This window comes from Lathyrus oleraceus, chromosome 3 (genome assembly GCF_024323335.1).
Source record: "Lathyrus oleraceus cultivar Zhongwan6 chromosome 3, CAAS_Psat_ZW6_1.0, whole genome shotgun sequence".
Lineage (NCBI taxonomy): Eukaryota > Viridiplantae > Streptophyta > Magnoliopsida > Fabales > Fabaceae > Lathyrus > Lathyrus oleraceus.
The window spans coordinates 56,594,782-56,615,957 of NC_066581.1; the positions used below are offsets into that span (position 1 = coordinate 56,594,782).

The following is a 21,176-nucleotide window of genomic DNA, read 5'->3' on the forward strand; positions in this document are numbered from 1 at the left end:
ACTTTGAACTAAAACCCTCTCTGTTACAATTAGTGCAACCTAACCAGTTCGTCGGTCTTACTACGGAAAACCCGAACCAACACCTAAAAGTCTTTATTCAATTAGAGGATACCTCAAAAGTCAATGGTGCTTCTCTTGAGGCGATACATCTAAGACTATTTCCCTTTTCCCTCAGAGATAGAGCCCGATCATGGCTAGATTCCCTTCCAGTAAACTCTATAACCACTTGGAATGACCTAAAGAAAGTATTCCTTGCTAAATACTTTCCACCGAGTAAAACCGTTGTCCTTCGAAACCAAATAACCAGATTCACACAACAAGAGGGTGAATAACTTTTTGACGTTTGGGAAAGATACAAAGAATTTCTAAGAGCCTATCCGCACCATGGGTTAGAGCAATGGCTTATAATTTATACCTTTTATAACAGACTCATCTACAATACCAAAATGTCCATCGACGTTGTCGCAGATGGTGCTCTGATGAACAAACCATACCCCAAGCTTGCGCTCTCATTCAAGATATGGCATAAAACCATTACCAATGGGGAACGGAACGAGCATCGATAGAGAGGAAAGAGACCAAATGAGTTATTTACGAAGTCAGTTGCCTTGACCATATGACTACCAAAATGGAAGATATAGCCCAAAAAGTAGAAAGTTTAACAATTAACCCTACAGCTACTGCAGCCGCAATCTAACCCGGATGCGAGATCTGTGGAACCCAAGGACACACGATAGTTGAATGTAATCTTTTAGCTGACACAAACTCAGATCAGGTCAATTACGCCCAAGGTAACCCCTATTCTAACACATATAACCCTGGATGGAGGAATCACCCAAACTTCTCCTATAAGAATAATAACCCCACTCAGAATTCTACACCTCAAAGACTGTTTGGTTTCCAAACCCAAAGACCAAACCAACCAATGCAATTTACTTCCCCAAAGTCAAACTTTGAGAAAATGGTGGAGAGCTTCATCACAACCCAGAATCAACAAAATAAGGAATTCATGAACCAAAACATTCATATAAATGGACTAATTACACAATTGAGCACCAAACTCGATTATGTCATTACCCACAACAAAATGCTTGAAACCCAGATATCTCAAATGGCACAGCAACAGGCTACTCAAACTAGACAAGGAGGACAATTTCATGGATAACCTCAACCTAACCCCAAGGGAAATGCTAACGCAATTTCCCTACGAAGTGGAACTACTTATGATGAGCCCGTAAAGCCTAGGTTGAGTAAACCAGAATCCCCCAAGAAAAATGTTATGACCACACCCGAGAAACAAGTAGAGGAACCAATAGAACCTGAGAAACAAAAAGAGGAAGAAGTTAAAGATAAGGAAGGAGAGAAAGATACTAAAGTTTACGTACCATCCCCCTCTTTATAAACCACCAATCCCATTTCCGCAAAGACTTAAGCAAACCAAATTAGACAACCAATATAAAAAGTTTGTAAAAGTGATTGAGAAACTCCATGTCGAGATTCCATTCACCAAAGCGATCACCCAAATACCATCTTACGCCAAGTTCCTTAAGGACATCCTAACCAAAAAATGAAGACTTGATGATCCTAAACCCTTAGAATGCAATTCTATTGCTGAAAATAAATTCGCTAAAAAGGAGAAAGACCCAGGAAGTTTTTCTATACCATGTGTTTTAGGAAATCGTGTTATCAACAAAGCACTCTTGGACTTAGGAGACAACGTGAGCTTAATGCCTTTAGGCGTTTGTAATAGGTTAAACCTAGGAGAAATGCAACCGACTAGAATGTCCTTTCAATTAGCCGATAGATCCGTTAAGTATCCAATAGGAATTTTAGAAGACATCCCAGTTAGGATTTCTAAACTCTATATTCCTACAAATTTTGTTGTCATGGACATTAAAGAAGACGACGAAATCCATATCCTTCTAGGTAGACTCTTCTTATCAACAACTAGGGATATAATAGATGTCTAGAGAGGAAAAATGACTTTTGAGGTAGGTGATGAAAAAGTAGAATTTATATTATCAAAATTCTTAAAAGCACCAGCCATAGACGACTCATGTTATGTCATCGACATCATCGACGAATGCATAAGAGAGTTAGACCAAGAAGACCCGTTGAAACAATTAAATTACCTTCGACCCCCATAATGGAGGACGGCGAATTTAAAGATCCTTATATAGATGACAACCTTCACGAATGCTTAGCACTCACCCCAAACCATATGCCATGTCCTAAGAAACCATCAATAGAGCTTAAGGAGCTACCTAAGAATCTAAGATACGAGTTTTTGGATGAAGAACTAAATCGGATCGTCATAGTAAGCGCCACCTTAAATGGTGATGAAACAAATCAACTCTTAGATATTTTAAGAAAATATCCCACAGCTCTAGGATATAACATTTCTGATCTCAAAGGAATAAGTTCGTCCGTGTTTATGCACCAGATTATGTTGGAGGAAGATTCTAAACCCTCCAAAGAACATCAACGAAGGATAAATCCGGTACCGAGTGACGTGGTAAAAAGAGAAGTGTTGAAACTACTAGAGGCTGGAATAATATACCAAATCTCTGATAGCAAGTGGGTAAGCCCTGTACACGTGGTACCTAAAAAGGGAGGTGTCACAATAGTACAAAACGAAAAGGGGAACAAGTAGCTAATCGCATAGAAAGCGGGTGGCGTATGTATATTGATTATAGAAAACTTAATAAAGTAACTAGGAAAGACCATTTCCCGCTCCCGTTCATAGACCAAATGCTTGAACGCCTAGCAAGACATTCTTACTTTTTCTATTTGGATGGATACTCAGGATTTTTCTAAATTCCCATTCACCCCGATGATCAAGAGAAAACAACCTTTACATGCCCATATGGAACATTTACCTATCGATGAATGACACTCAAACTATGCAATGCCCCTACTACCTTTCAATGTTGTATGATGTCAATCTTCGCAGATTTCCTTGACGAGATCATGGAAGTTTTCATGGCTGATTTCTCGATATGTGGATCCAGTTTTAAAAATTGTTTAACTAACCTTGAGAAAATTCTGGAACGATGCGTGGAAGTCAATCTCGTTCTAAACTGGGAGAAATATCATTTTATGGTCACCGAAGGAATAATGTTAGGACACATAGTATCTGAGAGAGGTATTGAAATTAATAAGGATAAAATAGAGGTTATAGAAAACCTCCAACCACCTAAGACAATTAGATAAATCCGAAGTTTCCTTGGACACGCCGGTTTCTACCGATACTTCATTAAGGACTTCTCCAAAATAACAAAACCTTTAGCAAATCTTCTAATGAAAGACGTTGAATTCATTTTCGACAATAAGTGCCTACAAGCTTTCAAACACCTTAAACGAACACTAATCTCCGCACCTATTATACAACTGCCCAATTGGAGCCAACCTTTCGAAATTATGTGTGATGCAAGAGATTACATTGTGGGTGTTATGTTAGGGCAAAGGAAAGATAAAAAAACTTCATGTAATTTGCTATGCTAGTAGGACATTAGATGTTGCACAACTTAATTATGCCACAACCGAAAAAGAACTCCTCGTCGTTGTTTTCGCCATCGATAAATTCCGATCTTATTTAGTCAGAGCTAAAATCATAGTTTACACCGATCACGCCGCCATCTGATATCTATTAAGCAAAAAGGACGTTAAGCCTAGACTCCTTCGTTGGATCCTTTTTCTACCAGAATTCGATCTAGATATTCGTGATAAGAAAGGTACCGAGAACGTGGTTGTTGACCACCTCTCGAGGCTTGAATACCTAAAACCGGATCTTATCCCGATAAATGATGAATTTACCTATGACAAACTTATAATGGAAATTAGAACCAATCATTATGATGACCCATACCTTTATTCAAAAGCAGGCATTGAAAAAGCTCTTGTATTAACAAACGTACCTTGGTACACCGACTTTGTAAACTATCTATTCACTGATATCATACCCCCGACCTTAATTACCAACAGAAGAAGAGGTTCTTTCACGACATAAAAGACTTCTACTGGGATGAGCCCTTCCTATTCAAGAGAGGAACAGACGATATATTTCGTTGTTGTGTCCCTGAAGAGGAAGTAGAGGATATAATCAAACACTGTCACTCTGAACCGTATAGTGGACATGCGGGCACGTCTAAGACTTGCTTCAAAATATTCCAAGCATGCCTTTTTTGGCCAACGTTATGGCGTGATGTCCATGCATATATTGTCAGATGTGACCGGTGTCAATGCACTGGGAACATCTCAAGACGCGATGAAATGCCTTTGAAAAATATCCAAGAAATAGAACTCTTCGATGTCTGGGGAATAGATTTTATGGGACCTTTTCCATCTTCGATAGGAAATAAGTATATTTTAGTATTCGTTAACTACGTGTCTAAGTGGATCTAAGTTGTAGCTTCACCTACAAACGACACTCGTGTAGTCATCAAATTATTTTAAAACTATATATTTCCTAGATTTGGAGTGCCTCGCCTCATTATAAGCGACGAAGGATCACATTTCATATCAAGAATATTTAATCACCTTTTAAATAAATATGGAGTAAAACACAGAGTAGAAACATCGTACCATTCGTAGACCAGTGGTCAAGTGGAAGTATCAAATAGGGAGATTAAACAAATCTTACAGAAAACCGTTTCGATATCCCAGAAAGATTGGTCCCTAAGACTACAAGAAGCATTGTGGGCTTACAGGATCGCATACAAAACCCCTATAGGAACAACCTCTTATCAATTGGTTTATGGAAAATATTGCCACCTACCGTTTGAGCTAGAACATAGCTTATTGGGCCATAAAAGACCTTAATATAGACTACTTAGCAGCCGATAAAAAACACATTCTAGACATCCATAAGTTAGAAGAACTACGTCGAAATGCTTACAAAAATGCCATCATCTATAAAGAAAGAACCAAAGCATGGCATGACAAAAAGATAGTTAAAAAAGAATTTAACGTAGGTGACCATGTACTTCTCTTTAACTCTAGATTGCGATTATTTCCTAGTAAACTACACTCAAGATGGACTGGCCCTTATGAGGTTACCAAAGTTCTGAAATCTGGGGCAATAGAAATCTGTGATCATTCATGTAGTCCTTTTGTAGTGAACGAGCAAAGATTAAAATATTATCACGGAGGCGACATCCCTACCTACTACTCTGGTCATACTCTGATCGAACCACCAATAGTTACATCTACTATGTAAACAACTTAATCGTCGAGCTAACGACGTTAAACAAGCGTTGCGTGGGAGGCAACCCACAACCCTTTCTATTTTTTGTTATTCATGCATCAGTATTTATTAATGTCGAAAAGGTGAATTATTTATTATTTATTATGTGCTTAACAAGACAGACTTATGTGTTATTTACATTTCAAGTTTCAAATTTCATCGCCCTCGATAGCATTCTCCACTAACCTTGTTTTTCAGGATGCAGAGCTTCAACGACATGCACGTTGTGTTCCAAGACGACACTCAGAGGAAACGATATGTGGTTCTTTATGAGAGACTAATACTTCCAACCAGATACCCTGACCCTAACTGCCTAGAAGCCTTAGGTATTGAAGCCATTGTGAAATACCTCTGCAACCAACTCCAATTGGACGAATACTCTGATGCCATGAATGTAACCTACAGACACCTGGCACTAGAATTCCTCAACTCGCTCATTTACGAACCTTACATCGACAGAGGATTCAACCCTTCCAAAGAATTCATATTTTTGCAGGCTACCCTTTATCGAAGAAAATTGAACCCCGTGCCTTTTATGATAGCACATATGGGTGTCGTAGAGAAGAAGGGCGACACTATGTCATTTGGGGGGGTTGATTACCTCCATTGCACATGCTCTTGGGCTAGACACTGAGCTAGCTACATTAGAACCAATCCCACCTTGCATAGTAAAAATTTTTTTTTTAGAGATATGAGACTATGCAAGGCAAGGAAAGACGGAGGCTACATCCTCATGGTTCATAATGTAGCTATCCCGAGTATTATTTTGTCGTGCTCTCGTCATACAGATGTGCGACATCAAAGAAACTTGACTTTTGATTTATAGGCTGCACCCTTTCTCGGTCCACCACCATCGAACATCCAAGAGGGCGAAGGTGACAGAACCAATGAAGAATTTAAGCAAATGGACATATCCCCCGTTCATCATGTACCTTCATCACATGTATCACCCGCACACACTCCACATATTACTAACCCTTCCGTAGGTACACCTGCTGGCTTCTACATTATTGAGGAGATGTGGAGAGCATAACAGGCTCGCGAAGAAGAATGTGATGGCCTGTCCTATGCCATGTATGAGAAGCAACATGACATGATAGAATTCATGTGTGAGTCGCAGCAGCAACATGAGTGATCCGTGCAATCTATGATGCAATCTCAGCTCACCATTACTTCTCAACAGCAACACCAGGAAGCCTAACTTGGAAACCACTTTAGGCTAGTAGAGGAAACTCAAGGTTCCATACTTGGGAACCTTCGCACACTTCAAGAGTCTAACGCCTCACTAGCAGCAAGGGTCTAGCGACTTGAGCTATCATAGAGCGACTGACACCGCAGTAGGAGTCGTCACCCTCGACGATCAGGACAGGGAGGAGAGGGTACTAGCAGTCAGAGATAACACATTCCATGTTCTACCTATCTCATTCTCACCTTTTATCGAAACATTGAGGATAATGTTCGGTTTAAGTGTGGGATGGGATATTTACTGTTTTTTAATTTCCTTTATGTTTTCCATTTTTTATCGCTTTCTAGTTTAGTTTTTAATATACTTTTAGTTTATTTATAGTTTGTTTTCAACAACTACATATGCTTGACGAGTCATTTGTGTAGTTTGTCTATTTTTCCCATTTCTTGAGCCATAACAATTTTTAATAAAGAAAACAACTTTTATTTTGAAAATTTGGGTTGTTAGACAAGTTTAGGATCATTCGTTGCATAGACTTGGGAAAACTTTTGAAAAATAGATATTGTCTTAACACCGTAAGTTTCTTGACTATAAGGACTTATCCAGATACTTATTATGTTTTGGCCTTAAAATCTCACCCTTAACTATTTACCCTTAAGTAGTTTATTTTAGCAGTCAGCACCATCTTAGTCACCGCGAAAAAGAAGAAAAAGAAAAAAAAGATATAATTTGAAAGTAAAGAATACGAAAAAGTATTTCACCTTCTAAGTTGGATAATCTTCACCCGGTTATTTAGTCTAACGGTAGTGAATCTTCTTAGAGTATACTTGTGTATCTATGGTTAAATTACAAATAATAGTTAATATTGATACAATCATGGATCGGGATTACCAACAAGTTTGTTCACCATGCGAGTGTAAGATAACAGGCTTAATGTGACTGCGCCTGAATGAAAAAGGGGTAAGAAGGGGATGAGTAAAGTAGGCCTGAATATAATATCATGATATGGATTTGTTTGTATAGAGAAGAAACTTATGAATGCAATCCGCGGGAAGTGTTATTATGATGTCTTTGGTTCACGAGTTAGTACCTATCAAAGCAACATTGATCGAACTAAAGTCTATAGCCCATATTTAATACTTGTGTGTTGTTGTTTATCTTTGTGCTTCTAAGAGTTTTTTCTTGAGGACAATAAAAGGTTTAAGTGTGGGAGAATTTGATAACGCTAAAACACACTGCGTATTTGGCTCGGATTGCAGATGTTATTGTATTTTATTTGTCAATTTCTTATATTATGCTTGTGTTTTGTTTCATTTTCAGGTAACCGTACCCTAATAAGCCTCCAACGAAGAAACGACACGAAAAGAGAAAAAATCGGGGATTTTAAGTGAAAAATACACACATGGCATTGGCCAAGGAGGGCGCCATGAGGTGTCACGGTTTGACCACGTCTTAACGGTCACAAGACCATGTCTCCCACTCTTTTCCCACATGGCGGGCGCCAAGTATAGATGGTGGGCGCCATCTTCATGGTTTGACCATGTCCCAACGGTCAAAAGGCCATGATCTCCCTCTTTACACACATGGTGGGTGCCATGTAGGGGATGGTGGGCGCCATCTATCTTAAGGAAGCTTTTGGTCAAGGTAGTTGGAGCACTCTCCCATGACCAGAGAAATTTTCTCACACGAATTTTGAATGGGCAGCTTGGACCCCAAGGCATTGTTACACTATAAATAGGTTTTAAATTCTTAGTTTTTTTATCATCCAGTCTTAGTTTCAGTATTAGGCATAAACTCAGTATTAAAAGAGATAATTTGTCACATCGAGAGGTTATCGCACTATTGTTGTAATCGAGATTGGAGCACCGTAGCATAGAAGTTTATTTTCCTGCCAAATTTATCTTCAAGTCAGATTTACTTTCCGGCATTGTACCAGATTCAAGTCTCCGATTTGGAGCAGGTTTTTATTTCAATTCGCAATTTATTATATATCGCACCATCTTTACTTTATTTAAATTCCCGCACCACTTTACATTCTTTATTTTCCTGTCCCGCTTTAAATTTATTTACATTATTGATCGTATTTACTTTGTTTACTTTATTGCACGATTTACTTGTTTTAAATTCTTTTACTGCAAAAGGATTTGTCTTCGAACCGAACTTAAGAGTGACACTTTCGTTCTTTTGGAAACCAATCACACACTTATCACGTTTTTAATCCCTAAATGACTTATTCTGCAAATCAATTATATGCAATGTTTACCATAGTCATGTCCAACTAAATTTATTGTGCTGGGATGTGAGGACCGTCGTTTCGACAGTACTTCATATGTTGTTTCTGTAGAAATACTTTAGGGGCTGATTTTTATTTTAAACAATTTTTCTGAACTTAAATTAATCGGCCATTACGTAAATGGGACCGTGTTTCTATTTACGTAATAGTCATGATTACGTTGGGTAAGATCGAAAGTCGTCCGACACTTTAGATAAAAGTTGGTTAGTTTTTAATTGATAAAAACTGCGAAAGCGCTTTATTAATTAATTAGGAAATTTTGCTATTATTAGAAGGTGATTGTAAAACTACTTTCAGACGAGTTTATTTCCTTAAAAAATGAGTTTAATACTTTAACGCAGTAAGCGTCAGTCATATGTGACAAATGGAAGGTATAAATTAGAGAGTAAAATTCAGTTTTAATTACGCTAACGCGACGGTTCCTGTTTAATTAAATTTTATTTTGAGAAGAAAATATTGCCCCGTAAGTGTTACTACTAGACAATAGGAGTACTGTTAGATCGAAGTGAATCACATTCCGGTATTATTTCTATGAATTCAATCTTTTTTTTTATTTCCTGTACACATTACACTCTGTTTCGATTAGCCTTAGATATACATCGTATCAATAGTAATCGATAGATTGACATTAAATATACTCCGTATACTTGCGGATACAACCCATCAGCGTTCTGGACTAATTTGATAGCTATAAAAGGGATTTTTTGGCATCTTTTCAAGGGTTATGTGATTTTTGACTGAAAGTGGTGGTAAAGAGCACCAAGAAGGCGATTTTGAGAGCCTTGGAATCCATTAGATGCCATTGGAGGCCAGTTCTTCAAGGATTTCCAGATGCAACCATCATCTCATTGCTTGGTATTTGATTGTATTGTTTTGAGTATCTAAACATCTATAAGTTAGGTTTTGTATGATGAAATTATTTTGAACCTGTTAGGACATATGTCTATTTTATCCATGCATGAATAATTGGAGTTATATTTCTATTCAATTTTGAAATTCTGGTATCAGATATGAGATGTCAAAGGTAATGTCACGACACTAATATCTAAATAATATAAACAGGATAAAAGATAAAGAACAATATCATAAGTGACACAAGCAATTGTTAACCCAGTTCGGTGCAAACTCACCTACGTATGGAGGCTACCAAGCCAGGAAAGAAATCCACTAAACAGAATTAGTTCAAAGACTCTCAGTAAACAACTTCAATTTACAGTCTTTTCACCTAATCTCTACTCGTGTGACTTCTATCTAAGAACTCTTAGATAAGAGATCCTACTCACTCCCCCTCAATCACAGCAGTGATGTAAAAACAAATATTACAAAGAAAGAAGACACTCTTCAAGAACACATACTTGATCTTGCTTAAAAGCTTTAACCAAGTAAACACACACTCATGCTTCAAAGCTTAGAGTGGATAAATTACAACACAAAAGTCAGTCCAATTTAATCATCAATACGATGAATGAATGGCTCACAATACACACGCTCACACAAGACTAAAACCCTTATTCTCTCTCACTATTTCGTTCGTTATTTCTTGTGTGTTAAAAACAGGTTTTCCATGCCCTTTATATAGAAGCTTTTGACTGGGCTTGGACATCATAAAACCCTAAAACTATTTTCTATTCGTATCTTCTTAACAACTGATCATATCTTATTGAAAAATAAATCAATCTGGTTTTAATTACTTCTTGAATGGCGCATTCAATCTCCATATCAATCACACACAAATTAGCATGAAAAGCGCAATCACAAAATACATTAACATTCAGACTGAATGTTCTGTATACACATGTCTTGACATCGGGTCTGACATCTCAGCTAAATCCCGCACAACCATATTTTAAACACCCTGCAGGAAACTGATATCTCATATCAAGACAACACTTGTGACAACTTGTGAAAACTCTAGGTTTTACCAATATTGATGCCAACACATAGAACCAACAAACTCCCCATTTGGCAAATTTTGGCTAAAACAAACATTAGATCATTTGTTTCACAAGAGAATAATCACAATATCAGTTCAGCAACAGAAGTAATAAAACACACATTACTAGCTAAAATAGCAATTAGTAAACACATATTAAACACACATGCGCTTGTGCTCCACCTCCCCCTCCAGCTAGCACTAGTATGCTCAACACAGACATAACACTTCTCCCTCTAATAACACCTTCAATATCACCTGTAATAAACAGATTATCTCCAACATACATCTGTAACATCATCTGTATCATACAAATTATCTCCAACATCATCTGTATATAGTATAACGTAGCTACTTTAGCTACTTCTCCCCCTTTTTAGCCAAAAGAGACCAAAGAGACAAAATAAATGTCTATTTAGTCAAACAAACAGAATGCCAAAGCAGAATGTTAAGTGTTACAGATCCAGGAACAAACACAGCTTTATACAAGCTGAGATAAAATCCAGAAAATCCAAAAAGAACCCAAAAAAATACATCAAAGTAGCAGAACATGACTGCCAAAAGAAACACCAGAACATCCATCACAGCACACCATCAGAAGAGTGGAGAACAACATCAACAAAACTAGTCAGAGTAGCTTGAGCTTGCATCTTCACCAGCTTTAGAACCAGAACTGCCACTTGTTTCATCTTTAGTTTCAGACCTCTCACTAGAGGTTTGGGCTTCTTCTTCCTTGGCCTGTCCAATATTCTCTCTTTCAGCTTGCTCCAAGCTTACAATCAGAGCCTCTAAAGCTTCTTTCCTGGTTGTTGCTACCCTTTTCCCTGTATCCAATTCTTTACAAGTTTCTTCCAGCTCAGCAATAAGACCACCTTTTGAGGCTGGCTTTTTCACAGCAGATGTCATGACAATGTCTTCGACATGACTGCCTTCAAACAATTTGTAGTGAACTGATAGAGGAGGTTTTCTTCTACTAGGAAGATCATTTGTACTCAGAATTCCAGGGTGTTGGCTCAGGATAATCCCACAAATCATTGAGGGAAAAGTTATGGGCAGCTTTACTGCATTTATAGAAGCATGTTCGACAATTTGTTCAAACATAAATCTACCATAATCAAATTTCAGCTTGGTTCCAACAACAAATATGAACCTTCCAAGGGTATTTGAAATTGTGGAGATGTGGTTGGTAGGCACCTAATTTGCAGACCCTATCTTGTGCAATATAGCATATTTCACAGTCAACTTCCCAGCAGGGAGATGCTTCTTACTAGGCCACTCCTTCACCTGTCTTGCTGTAATTTTCCTACAAACCTTATTGTCTGTGGCTTCCAGTTCACATGCACCTTCTGTTCCTCTTCCTAGAAACTTGTTAATCACATTTGGAGAAAATGTGATACACTTCCCTCTTACAAACACTTTACAAAATTCCTTGTTGTTTTTATCAGCAATGTCTTCAGGAATGTTGACAACAAATTCTTTAACCAATCCTTCATAGCACTGAGATAACCCAGCCACAGTTTTCATTAATCCAACATTTTTAATTAGGTCCATGACCTCTTTGACCTCGACAGCATCCTTGCCTAACTCTCTCTCTCTCTCTCTCTCTCTCTCTCTCTCTCTCTCTCCATAACCACCCTTCTTTGGATCACAAACTTCCATTTTGCTGCTCCTTCCTAACAGTTGTCCTCTTGACAGGGGAGATGTCAGGGACATCTTCTTAAACATCTTCATCTGACTCAGAAATTTCTCTCACTTTCCTCTTCTTCACATCAACTTTGCTCCAAGATTTTGAGGGGCCTACACCAGTAGTCTTCTTAGCAGTTTTGGCTGACATCATTTCAGCCACAGACCTACCTTTTCTTGTCTTCATCCTCTTAGCCACACTAGGCTTCAAGTGATAAAGCAAGTTATCATCTTGATCATCTGAACTATCATCTTCTAGGTCAATCACCTTCTTTTCAGAATCATGCTTCTTAGACTGTGAAGCATTGGCAGTAGGTGGTGCCACATATTTCTTACCAGACACAGTTTGCCCTAAAGAGCACAAACCTTCAGCAGCCATATCCTTTTCAGACCTAGAGGAATCATCATCCTTCTCATTATGAGGTCCAACCTCAGGATAGGGGTCCTTTCTTGATAGAGGAGTAGAAACTCCCTTTACAGAATATCCTTCATTGAGGATTCTAGTGACTAGGTTTCTTATGACACGATCAGTGTGATGCATGTCGTCCTTAGAACTAGGGGTATGAGTAGAGCTGGAAGGGATATTAGAGTTGTTACCTTGAGTAGGGCATGCAGTGGCAGATGCATCCATGGGATGGTTGGAGTCAAGAGCTTCGCTTGGAATGACAGACAATGGAATCACATCTAAAATATCTTCATCAAGAAAGTCCATTGAAGGCGTTCTATCCTTGTGAGTAGGCTTAGGAATTTGTGCACCAGATGGTGTTTGATGTTGTGACATCTTGTTGTTTTTGTGGAAAGGTTTCAGTTGCCCTAGCAGAGGAGTTTGAGGAAGATGCAGGAAGTTAAAAATGTTTGAGTAGAGGTTGCGTGTGAAAAGGTAATAGATGGAATTTCCAATACTAGGTGATGATTTACCATAAATTGGGCACTTTATTTTAAGTAGGAAGACAGTAATTTTATTACCTTTTCCACTCCAAATTAATTGCTACAAATTCTCATAAATACAAATCCCTAATTTCCCTCTTAGAAATTCAAATTGATTTGCATCCAAGGCCTTTGTAAAAATATCAACTAACTGCATTTCAGTAGCAACATGCTCTAGGACTATAATTTTATCTTCCACTAGTTCTCTAATAAAATGATGACGAATATCATGCCATTCCAAGCAATAGTCTAATGGACCCCAGGCGAGCTACAGGGGCAAATGTTTCATCAAAGTCAACTCCTTCAACTTGAGTGTATCCTTGTGCTACCAATCTTGCTTTATTTTTAGTAACCACCCCATGTTCATCAAATTTATTCTTGTAAACCCACTTTGTTCCAATAACATTTATTCCTTCAGGTCTTGGAACCAGTTCCCATACTTCATTTCTCTTGAATTGGCCTAACTCTTCCTTCATGGCATTGATCCATAATTCATCAGTTAAGCCTTCTTTGACATTCCTGGGCTCAATCTTGGACACAAAACAGCCATGTGAGATCACTTCCCTTGATCTAGTTGTGACCCCTTTATTTGGGTCTCCTATAATGAGATCTTTAGGATGATCCTTCTGAATTCTGATAAAGGGTCCCTTATTAATTTTGTCAGCTTTAGGTTCAGCTTGAGTTAGTTCACTCTCATTACTTTTGTCTGGGAAATTAACTGGGGCATCATTTAGAGATGTCTCAACATCGTCTGTGACATCATTTTGTTGATCATCAACCACAACATTGATAGATTCCATCATTACTTTTGTTATGGAATTAAAGACCCTAAATGCTCTGTTGTTTGTTGAGTAACCCAGAAATATTCCTTCATCACTCTTGGGATCCATCTTCCTTCTTTGTTCACGATCAGTTAGGATATAACATTTACTACCAAACACATGGAAGTATTTGACAGTAGGTCTTCGTCCTTTCCAGACTTCATATAAAGTAGTTGCAGTCCCTTTCTTCAAGGTTACTCTGTTGTGAACATAGCAGGTTGTGTTCATAGCTTCAGCCCAGAAGTGGTAGGGAAATTTCTTAGCATGAATCATAACTCTGACATATTCTTGGAGAGTTCTATTTTTCCTTTCTACCACACCATTTTGCTGAGGGGTAATGGGAGATGAGAGCTCATGACTAATTCCCTCATAAATCTTTAAGTTTGGGATTCCTCTTACAACTTTAACAGATATAATCCTCTTCATTCCTTTAAGATGCAGATGGCCCAATTTTTGATGCCATAGCTTCACTTCTTCTTCTTTGGCTAGAGTACACATTGATGAATAACCAGTTTCTTGAGAACTCCACATATAGCAGTTGTCCTTAGACCTGACTCCTTTCATGATCACTTCATTTTCTTTATTAGTAATCAGACATTCAGTTTTTGTGAAGTTTACATTTAGACCTTGGTCACACAATTGACTGATGCTGATTAAGTTTGCAGTCAGTCCTTTAACAAGTAGCACATTGTCAAGGTTAGGGACTCCAGGGCAGTTTAGCTTTCCAATCCCCTTGTATTCACCCTTTGCTCCATCACCAAAGGTTACATAGCTGGTGGCATGAGGATGAAGGTCAATTAGCAGGTTTTTGCTTCCAGTCATGTCTCTGGAGCATCCACTGTCAAAATACTAGTCTTCTTTGGCTGAAACTCTGAAGCAAGTGTGAGCTATCAGGTTAGTAGCACCAGTCCTAGGAACCCACTATTTTCTATTGACAGGGATGTGGTGTTCGGGTCTAGGTTGATGATGAGAAGGACTAGGATAGCCATACAACTTAAAGCAGAATGGTTTTATGTGGCCAAATTTTCCACAGTAATGACATCTCCATCTTTGGTCTTTTCCTTTATGTTGTCTTTCCTTATGATGTCGTGACACATGATGTCACATCTTTGGTTTGCTACCAGTGTGACTACACTCAGGTTTGGATTCATTGAACCCAAGGCCAGACTTGTCTCCTGCCATTTTTCCAGTCTGGAGGATTTTGTCTAAGGTGTCAGATCCACTATTTAGCATTCTGACATACTTTTTCATCTCATCCAGTTTGGAGTTCAAGAACACTGCTTCAATCTTCAACTTAGAGATGGTTTCCAAGTGTTCTGTCTTCTCATCTTCTAGTTGTGTTGTCAATTTCTTCTGATTTTCCACTTGTTGACACACTTCTTCACTTCTATAACACAACTTTCTGTACGTAGTGGCTAACTCATCAAATCTTACTTCATCATCACTTGAGTCTTCATCAAAACCCCATCTTCCAGTCAAGGCAGTCACAAGATTGGCAGATTCTCCTTCTGTTTCACTTTCATCAGACCAAGTAGCAGCAAGACTCTTCTTCTGTTTCTTGAGGTAGGTCCCACATTCAACTCTAATGTGTCCATACCCATCACGTTCATGGCACTGAACTCTTTTTCCTTGTTTGGACTTTTCATCAGATCTTGTTCTTCTTCCAGTATCATTGGACCTACTGATGTCAAATGAGTTGTTCTTGACATTAGACTTAGACCTTACATCCATCTTTTTCAGGAGTTTGTTGAATTGTCTCCCTAGTAATGCTACATCATTTGCTAGATCTTCATCAGTATCTTGACCACTTTCTTCCTCTTTCTCTTCAGTGTTTGACATGAAGGTTATGCTTTTGACTTTCTTTTCAGATCCATCACTCATTCCAACTCAAATGTTTGGAGGGATCCAATTAGCTCATCCACTCTCATATTGCAGATGTCTTGAGATTCTTCTATGGTTGTCACTTTCATGGCAAATCTCTTGGGAAGTGACTTGAGAATTTTCCTCACTAGTTTTTCATCTGACATCTTCTCACCCAGGGCTCCTGAGGCATTAGCAATTTCAAGGATATTCATATGAAAGTCATGAATATTTTCATCTTCTTTCATCCTCAAATTTTCAAACTTGGTAGTAAGAAGCTGCAATCTAGACATCTTTACTCTAGAGGTACCTTCATGATTGATTTTGAGAATATTCCAAGCATCTTTAGCCACCTCACAATTGTTCACCAGTCTGAAGATGTTCTTATCAACCCCATTGAATATAGAATTCAATGCTTTAGAGTTTCCAAGGGCTAGTTCATCCTCCTCCTTGGTCCATTGTTCCTCAACCTTCTTATCAGTTGTAACTTCTCCTTCCTTAGTAATAACTGGATGTTCCCACTCTGTTAGAACAGTCTTCCAATCCTTATTATCCAAAGATTTCAGGAAGGCTACCATTCGAGGTTTCCAGTAGTCATAGTTAGATCCATCCAGAATTGGTGGTCTGTGAACAGATCGTCCGTCTCTATCCATAGTACCAGAAAGTAACGTCCCAAAATCTCACCCAGAACCAGAGCAGGATGCCTGCTCTGATACCAATTGAAATTCTGGTATCAGATATGAGATGTCAAAGGTAATGTCACGACACTAATATCTGAATAATATAAACAGGATAAAAGATAAAGAACAATAGCATAAGTGACACAAGCAATTGTTAACTGAGTTCGGTGCAAACTCACCTACGTATGGGGGCTACCAAGCCAGGAAGGAAATCCACTAAACAGAATTAGTTCAAAGAGTCTCAGTAAACAACTTCAAGTTACAGTCTTTTCACCTAATCTCTACTCGTGTGACTTCTATCTAAGAACTCTTAGATAAGAGATCCTACTCACCCCCCGCCCCCCTCAATCACAGCAGTGATGTAAAAACAAATATTACAAAGAAAGAAGACGTTCTTCAAGAACACATACTTGATCTTGCTTAAAAGCTTCAACCAAGTAAACACACACTCATGCTTCAAAGCTTAGAATGGACAAACTACAACACAAAAGTCAGTCCAATTCAATCATCAATAGGATGAATGAATGGCTCATAATACACACGCTCACACAAGACTAAAACCCTTATTCTCTCTCACTATTTCGTTCGTTATTTCTTGTGTGTTAAAACCAGGTTTTCCATGCCCTTTATATAGAAGCTTTTGACTGGACTTGGACATCATAAAACCCTAAAACTATTTTCCATTCATATCTTCTTAACAGCTGATCATATCTTATTGGAAAATAAATCAATCTGGTTTTAATTACTGCTTGAATGGCGCGTTCAATCTCCACATCAATCACACATAAATTAGCATGAAAAGCGCAATCACAAAATGCATAACATTCAGATTGAATGTTCTGTATACACATGTCTTGACATCGGGCCTGACATCTCAGCTAAATCCTGCACAACCATATTTTAAACACTCTGTAGGAAACTGATATCTCATGTCAAGACAACACTTGTAGCAACTTGTGAAAACTCTAGGTTTTACCAAAATTGATGCCAACATATAGAACCAACAAATTTCTTCTATTGCTGTCATACCCCAAAATTCACCCTACTTTGATACAACTTTCACTTAATCCATGACCCTACTATACATGCATACATTCATTTTTTCAAAAAAAAAAAAATTTGGGGTAACCGGTTACCCTAATCATGGTAACCGGTTACACAGACCAAAAAATGAATTTTTGGCCATTTTGGGACTGTGTAACCGATTACCCTAATTAGGGTAATCGGTTACACCTGCGCAGAAAGCAGAAATGGCTCTGTTTTTTACACAGAGGACCCTTTGGTCCACCCACTTCAACCCCTTTGCTTCCCTATAAATAGAGGTATTATTTCCCCTCATTTTTCATGCTTCCTAGCCCCCAAAAGTTCTGTCCAAGTACCATTTACTCTCCTCTCCAAACCTAAGCCAAAACAAAAAATCTTTCTCACTTAGAAAAGTCACCCCACCAACTTTTCTTTATCCTCTTTCTTTTTTTTTTCAAAGATTCTCACTCTCTAACACTCATAACTCAGCTCATTTACTATACTTCCACCATAAACACTTTCATCCCAAACCCCTTGCTCTATATCCAAGCTCAACATCACTTCAACCTACCCTTTTTCAACATTTTTGGGTAATGATTTTAGCTTAAACTTTGTTAACTTTTTGGTTCTGTTTTTGTGTTGAAAATGGTTGTTTTTTCTTGTTTGATTTTTTGAGAGGTTTTAGACTCAAGCTTGTAAAAAATGATTAACTTTGGTTTACATCTTTTTTTTAGGGATTTCTTGCTCTTGCTACTCTTATCCACTATCTTTAATCAAACTTAGTATTTTGTTTCATTTGCTATTTATTGTAGACTTGTTTTCACATCTATTTGGTTGATGAGATCTATTATATCATGGATATGGTTGTTTAGAGTTGATAAAACCTTCAATGTTTCAAACCTATTAATGATTGATCAATAGATCCTTCATGATACTTCGAGGCATTGATAGGTTGCCTCTATTTCAACCATGTTTGGGTCATTTGATACATAGATGAAACCATTCTCTTTACATTAACTTGTTATTCTATTTGCTTATTGTTATTCTACTAACCACTAACTACTAACTCCTAACATTTACATTATTGCACTTTACTTCCTTGCAATTTATTTTATTGTTCATTTTATTTCAAGTACTTTATGTTTATATTCATTGTTATCTAACCATATCATTTATGTTATACTAATTTATTTACTCACTTACTATCTTGCTAAATAAAAGAGGAGTAAAAACAAACAAAGATAAAGAGAACAAATCATAATATTGATAGATGGACTTAGGGTTGCATAACTTTCTTTGTTACAAATCTATTGTTAGTTGATTTTTCAATCATCTTCAATACTTTGCATCAATGATAAGCTATCCCTTAATGTGTCATATTTTGAGTCTTTTTTACCTATGAAAAATAGTCCTCAAGATGTTCATTGTGTACATATTACTAACCACTAATTATACTTCACTAACTTTTTTTTTATCATTAACCTTTGTTATTGTGTTATTTTGTTACCATTAAGTTGTGATTTATTTTGTGTCATTTAAATTCACTAACCATTATTATTGTGATATTGTCTTTCTTTATCTTGTGATTTACTTTTATGTTGTTACCTTGTAATTTACATTCAAGTACTCATTATCATCATCATTGTACAAACTCATCATGCATGTTTATTTATTTGTTATTTATTTTATTATAATCATACACTAAAAACAACAAAAACATGATAAAATGATAAGACCAAAAATATTCACTCCACTCTTAATCAACTTGGACTTAGAGGATTTCATCTTAGGACCTTTGCTTGGAAGCCTTCCTTTACTCGGTGAGATACTTTGTAAACACTTGGATTTTCATCCGTAACTTACATGCATGTTGTAAGAATGGCATCATGGCACCACCTTAGGGGGACATGTTTGTAAGACCATTATCCTTTTTTTAGCTTAGGTCACTTTTGCACACAAAAGGCTTTCTCTTGGGCTACCTTACAATGAGACTCTTTAATTTATTGTTGGTTACTTTGCATTCATGTTGCATAAGTCAAATTTCATAATCAAAACAAAATAAACCCTTGATTCAACGTCAAGTGGCATTTTCATAATCAAATTCAAAACACTCAATAATTACGATTGTTATTGTGCGCCACGAGCCTTAAGTGGTGGAGAATGAGTGAGAATGGAGCATTCCTACCCTTACTCTGATTATTTTGGACGCAAGACGCTTGGCTTGTTGTCTAGAATAATCACCTCCGCCCATAGACTTTAGTACAATATAATCAGAAACATTCTTTCATAAAACCCTTATTCAAGGTAAAAGCAATACAACTCATCAAACTCATTTTTGTGCCTTAGGGCATCATCTTGAAAACCCTTTTCTCAACGATAAAATCAACTAACACACAAATATTTTCTACTCCGAACTACGGAGCTCTGATTCCTCATCCCCGAATGAGTGATACGTAGGCACAAGGGCCCCAATCCTTGGCGAACACTATAATAACAAAAACACCCCCTTCTTTTCACACATTCTTTTGAAAATAAAATAATAATAGATAAATCCCATGTATGTAAAACAACCTAAATGGTTCCCATGGAGTACCATGGATGTAAGGGGTGCTAATACCTTCCCCTTACGTAACCGACTTCCGAACCCAAATCTCGGTTGCGAGACTGATTCCTTATTCTCTTTTGGCGCTTCCCGTGCGCGTCTCTCTTTCGAGGGTTTTATCGACTATTTCCCCTCTCCTCTCTGATAGAGGTAAACTAAATAAAATTCGGTGGCGACTCTTCTGACTTTGCCTCTCTTTGGCATTCTCATTAGTCCCGGTTTCGTTATCGTGAAATCCCGGTAGCGACAATTGCTTAATGCTTTTTATGTGAGATACTATTTTAATTTGATCTTAGGCACATAAGGAATATTGTCCATTAGTCCATGTGTTAGAACTAGGGAAATTGTTGTACTTACGCTGATTGAATAGGGATAGGAGACCTCGAGTAGTGGCATTTGAATTAACATTCTATTGCATCACCTAATTTCACTTATGCTGGTTGAATAGGGATATGAGACCCCGAGTAGGAATTAGTGAGTTATACACCAAGGGATTGGGTATAGTGGTTGGGTTAATTCGCCGTGGAAATGTAATGATTTTCTCATTCTTGTAATGCATCAGGAATCAACAGGGGATAAATAAGAGATTATATACAAAACCTGTATGCTTTTGTATTAATCCAAAGCAACTTTTATTTTTCGCATCCAACGTCGCCCCCCCCCCCCCCCCCAATTTTATTACTTTCTACAACTTGTATAAATATTGTTTTGTTAAATAGAAATCTATGTGGATTTGATATTTTTTTTATTATTGCGATACTATCGATATACTTGCCGAGAAGTCATCATTGACATTACCAACCTTGGTGATAGGTATTTTAATTTTAATATGTATAACATATTGTAAGGACAACACTCATTGTAACAAAAAAGTAAAAAATTGTTGGAGATGGGATTCGAACCCTGTCACTCTATGGATGTAT

The 21,176-nt window shown here is 37.5% G+C and overlaps 1 non-coding gene across 1 annotated transcript; it reads right to left on the bottom strand.

The window, feature by feature from the left end:
• Positions 1-284: 284 nt before the first annotated feature.
• On the bottom strand, positions 285-391 carry LOC127134070 (small nucleolar RNA R71). The gene has a single exon (XR_007807845.1). It is a non-coding gene; the product is annotated as a small nucleolar RNA R71 (small nucleolar RNA).
• Between the last annotated feature and the right edge of the window lie 20,785 nt (positions 392-21,176).